The sequence below is a fragment of the Mangifera indica genome, chromosome 15 (genome assembly GCF_011075055.1).
Source record: "Mangifera indica cultivar Alphonso chromosome 15, CATAS_Mindica_2.1, whole genome shotgun sequence".
NCBI lineage: Eukaryota > Viridiplantae > Streptophyta > Magnoliopsida > Sapindales > Anacardiaceae > Mangifera > Mangifera indica.
Genome location: NC_058151.1, coordinates 11,173,749 through 11,179,496, shown reverse-complemented (window position 1 = coordinate 11,179,496; position 5,748 = coordinate 11,173,749). Strand labels below are relative to the sequence as shown.

Genomic DNA, 5,748 nt, shown 5'->3' with positions numbered 1-5,748 from the left:
CAAGTCATTGTATAAGTACTTCAACTGTGTCAATTAAACTAATTGTATGTGTCACCAATTCTAATGGTGTGATGTATTGCCCCCCAACCGCAAGGATGGGTTGATTCTCCAAAAGTAGTAGAGGCGAAGAGCTACGTCTATGATATGTGTTGTTAGCATAATTGATGATAATTGTAGACTGAGTGATTATTCTACTTAGCAATATCATTGAAATTAAAGATAACTAGTAATAAGAAACGATTTAATGAAAATAGAGAGCATATACTGAAAGCTCTCATTCTAACACGAAATTGTACACTAATAAGTATATCAAATTAGTGAGATTTTAGTGTAAGAATATGAAAATTTGAAATAGAGAGCAATAAGACAGATGGGTTTTGACATGGTCCATCAAAAAATTTGTATAAGAGTCTACACCTATGGTGTAACAATTTATAGAAATGAAATAAGTTACCAAAGAATAACAAGAGCTTTTTCTTACCTTGTTTTTCTTAGTCTTTCATTGTTCTCTTTTATAGTGAGGACTTACATTTGAATAAATACAATAATCATTAGTAATAATGACATGATAGTGATTTCCGAAATGTAAGAAAGAGTAAATATACTTTCTTGGTTTGTTGTTGAATTCTAAAGAGATGTTTCAATGGACATGGGAAACTTATTTTTCATGCTAAGTTATTGTAGAGATAATAGTATAGGTGGTTTCAATTTGTCTCGGTATGAGACTTCTAAAAAATTGTCTTTCTTAAGTTTTTGATTTTTTGGGCTTGAAGTGACACTTTACTAATAGGCAATCGTTAAGTCACTATCTACTAGAATAATCTTCAATAGTTGAGCTCGAACATGATTTTTTTGATTGCATAACATAGGCTAACATTTATATCAAAAGTCTCTTAGAGAGACATGAGAAAGAGAGATTTGATCTACAAAGCATGTTTTATACTTATGGTTTAGATTCTCTCTATAATCAAGATTTCATTTTTCCTTCATTTAACCCTAAATTAAAATTATATCCTTGTGTAAGGATAACAACAATTATAAGTATCGAACCATTGTACTTTTTATTAAAATGATTAAATTTTTTTTATTGAAATAATTAAATTTTTATATTGTTCGAGTAAAAGAATTGAATTTTTTTATTTTCTAAAAGAAGAGACTAAAATTTTTGTATTTTCTATAGAAGATATAAAAAAATTATTTGTTTTCTTTTTGTTTAAAAGAAAATTATTAGTTTGATATTTTTAATAAAAGAAATGTTGAAAGTGTAGTATTTTTAATAAAAAATTTTAAAAATTTCATCTTCATATTCTCTGCTTTCACAACTTCAAGGTGCAACAGCTAGCCCATGCCCTATTTTATTTTAAGCTTGCAAACGCCGCTAATAATTTCTGACAAAAAACCCACTAACATCTCTCAAATTTCACCTTTCTATTCATATTCTCACAAGGTCACGTTCAGCGACGTTAAAAAAGTAAAAAGCTGAAAAACCTTTGGCTCCATTCCGAGGGTCATATTCATAATTACCTAATAGGCCAAACGACTAGTTCCTACCCAACGTTTGGACAAACTCATTTTTCTATTTGGTAATTTTTTAAAAATAAAATATTTAATTTTTTATTAAATTTTACTATTATTATTATTGTTATGAGTAAAATTATTATTTAATAAAAATATTTTAAAAACTATAAATTCATTATATTTTATCTTACTAGGTTTAAAAACTAACAATTTTACTCCACTTTTTTCCACCCAAGATTTTAAAAATCAACATTTTTCCTCTTGTTTTTGTAGCAGCTGCTGACGATCAGAGATGATGACATTCTCCCTCCCCCTTGGCTTCTCTCTTAGTCATCGTCCATTTTTGGTCGTCATTGCTTATGATCAACCAAGGCACAAAGAGACCCAAATTTGGTTTTCTTCATTGCACGACAGCGTGACAAAGAAACCCAAATTTTTTTGTTGCGTAATGGCACAACAAAAAGACTAAGATTTTTTCGTCACTCGATGAAGAGACCCAAATCAGGGTCTCTTCGTGCGTTGGTCGATGACAACCGATGATAGTTGGAAATGGGTGGTGGTTGAGAGAGAAGCTAGGAGAGAGGGTGAATGTCATCATCGCCAATGGTGACCGCAAAAATCATAGGGGCAAAATTTGATTTTTCAAACCTTGGGTGGGGAAAAGTGGGATAAAATTATTAATTTTTAATCTTTGTGGGGTAAAAATTAGTTTTTACACCTGGTGGGCTAAATTGTGATGCATTTATAATTTTTTAAATATTTTTATTAAATAATAATTTTATCTTTAATAGTAATAATAAAATTTAATAAAAGTACAAGTATTTGAATTTTTGAAAGATGTCAGGAAAGTGAGTTTGCACCAAAACTTGGGCGGGAAATAGTCTTTTGGCCTACTTAATATTAATTAAAGAGTTGATATCAGAACAGAAGTCTTCCACATGCAAGGACAGCTCAAGATGTAAACAAATTTCATTTCAAGAAGGCCTGACACATAATTTCCATTCCTTAAAATTCAGGTTGGAATCAGTCTTTCGTTCCATATATACTGCTTGACTCAGTCGTTCCGTTCAGAACTCTCTTCAAACACTCGCTCTCGGGCCTTGGCTGCCTGCATTCATGGCTCAAGTTATAAAAACAAGTGTAATATCTAGCAGTAGATTCAAATCAAGCTTATTTGATTTTTAAAGAAGCTCGTTCGAATGAGTTAGAAATAAGTTTAATTCAAACGAATATGAACTTAAACTTGAATTTGAGAGTTAAATAAATTTGAATTCAACTTTAAGCTTGAGTTTTAGCACTGTTCGAATCGTCAAATTTATGAACTTAAAAAATTATATGTCAAAGTGACTAAAATAAAATTATTTTGATTAATACGCATTAAAACAATATCATAAAAGTCTTTTTCCTTTGCCACAATACTGACTTTAACTCAAAACTCAATTCAAATACAACATTAATTCTTCTAAAATAAATTAAGCTTAAACAAGTTTGACAAACTTAAGTTTGAGTTTGACTTCACTTAAATCAAGTTAAACTCGAGTTTTCACCTCAAACTTGAGTTTTAACCCTAGACTCAGCACAAGTCAAGCCCAATTAATTGCTTCAAGACACGCGTAAGTTTTGAGTAAGAACCTGTTTTTTCCAATTGGTTAAACTTGTTATAAGAGCAAGAAAGGTTGCTTGTACAACTGAACCAGCCACTATTCCAATCCAAAGACCATTCCCTTTCAAATGTGCAACAAAACCTAGTACTCCAGCAACAGGAAGGCCAACCAGGTAAAATGCCCATAGATTTATGTATGCACCTATATGCTGCCACCCACTTCCTCTTGCAACCCCTATTGCAACACAGAATAAGCCAATGACAAGTCTCCCAAGCACATGATTAAACAAAGATAATTATTGAAAGGAGCACAAGAAACCCACCGGAAAAGACTGCTTGTAAGCTGTCTGTAATAACTGAGAGACAAATCAGAGGTGTCATGGCGGCTATATATTGAACAACTTGCTTGTCATTGCTGTAGGCATATCCCAGAACATGGCGGCAGCTGAAGAGTACTGTGCTTACTATCACCGCCTCGATGGAAGAAAGAAACAGTGCAGCCCACACAGCCATTCGAGCTACTAAAGGATTTCCAGCTCCCAATTCATTTGAAACCCGGGTACTAAAAACAATAACACAAAGTTGATGCTTTGTTTTCATCAGTACGTAGAGACAAAAGTTAGAAGAAAGACCTTGCAGCGGCTCCAAATCCGTAAGGAATGGTGAAATGCAGTGTCGAGATTGTAAGGCTGATATCAAAACAATGACAACAAATTGGAGTTGAGTCAACAAGGGCTCGATTTCACTGTTTAAATGCATTAATTGGTGATGAAACAGAAGCAAACCATATAGAAAGCACTGAAGTCTCCAGCTTTGGATTTGGTAAGAACCCTGATGAAAAAGTTAGCAGCTCCATTGACCACCATTTAAGACTATTCATCAAAGCACCACTATACACAGTATGAGAAGTAACATTTGAGAGAAGAGTTTTTAAAGATAAAAAAAGAGAAGGAAAATTTACCAAACCATTATAGCAGAAGGTACAGCCAAGCGAAAGAAGTGTCCAATGGCAAGAAAAGCTTCTTTCGACAATGGCGCACGAGTTTTCTCACAGGCTGAAGAGTACACCACATAAATTCCAAGCAGAATCACATTCAACCAGGCGGATACACTGAAGGCTAAAGCTGCACCAAGATTTCCCAATCCTAATTTAAATACAAAAGTCCAACATAAAGGAACATGGAAGCACAGGATAAAAAATGAAATCATGAGAATTGGAAGGATCAAGCTCTGAGTCTGCAAATATCTTGTCAGTGATTTATGGACTGCACTTCCAAACAATGCGGGGAAGAGCCAGATGGAGTACTTTCGAGCTTCATGAGAGATTGCAGGGTCTTGGCCAATGAGAATTAAGAATCTGTCCATAAAGATCCATAGAATAATGACAGGGAAGCAAACCAGAATGAGAGAAAAAATGGCACTGTAAGTATGGATTCCAAGCTTTTGATATTGCTGCGCTCCATATGCCTGCCCGCATAAAGTTTCTAATGCACCCGCCATTCCTGACTGTTTGATGAACACAAAAGTCAATAGTTTTTCATCTATTTGAAACTCAGAGAAATCAAAGACTTACAAGAAGACTGAAACCGGTGACATTTGTGAGAGAGGTGGCAATGGCGACGCTAGAAAGCGCGAGTTGGCTCACATGTCCGACCATAACCACGGACACAACTTGCAAAAGGTACTACAACACGGAGACTGCCGCCATGGGAGCCGCTATACGGCTTCCCTTCTTCAGCTCTTCAACAAATCTTCTCCATCTCTCGCCAATATCCCCACTCTCTTTCACCACTTCCCCCATATTTTTCGAACGGTTTGAAAATTCCTCTGGCACACCAAACTAAATATGAACACAGTAATGAAGCAGCAGCAGTCTGCGGGAGCCTTAAAAAGAACATAAAAGAATCTGCATTTTGTCCTTTCATTTGTCTGCAAGTGAGTTAAATAGTAATGTTTTCGGATCATTATTTACTCTGTCTCTTTCCCAGAATTTCTGACTTGGGAGTACGGGACAGTCGTCTCTTCTCTTATAAAAGAAGCCTTTATTTCTTTCTCCCTCGATTATTTTTTATTATAAATAATTTAATCAAATAATGTGATATTATGCAAATATTTAATTACATTTTAAATTTAATTATAAATAATTTTATAATTTGATTTGTACACAATTGTTATAATTTTTTTGTTTCATTTAAAAATGAACTCTTCTAAGCAATATTTTTAAAATTAGATCAGTGATTAAATCGATTGTTTCACTAATTCATAATTCGATCAATTCGATCGGTTCAATCAAAGAATCAATCGGTTCAGTTTATTATCAAATTATAATGAATAAATTTTACTTAAAAATTTATAAAAAATAAAATCAATCAAGATATTCATATCTATAGATATTAGAATATATCATTTTTAAAAAGTAAAAATTATTTGTTTGATTTCAATAAAACAATTAAAATAAAAAAAAAAGTCTCAATCTTATGATACAGAAAAAAAACATAATTCTATCAATTATTGCCTATAGAAGACATTTTAATAGATATGAGATTTTTTTTTCTTCTTTATTTTATTTTTCCTTACAAACCTTTAGGGATTCATCCAATCTAATAAAAAATAATCAAATTACTCAA

At 32.9% G+C, this 5,748-nt stretch overlaps 1 pseudogene; it reads right to left on the bottom strand.

The window, feature by feature from the left end:
• Nucleotides 1-2,435: 2,435 nt before the first annotated feature.
• Nucleotides 2,436-4,940, bottom strand: LOC123198377 (annotated as a pseudogene).
• Nucleotides 4,941-5,748: the final 808 nt, after the last annotated feature.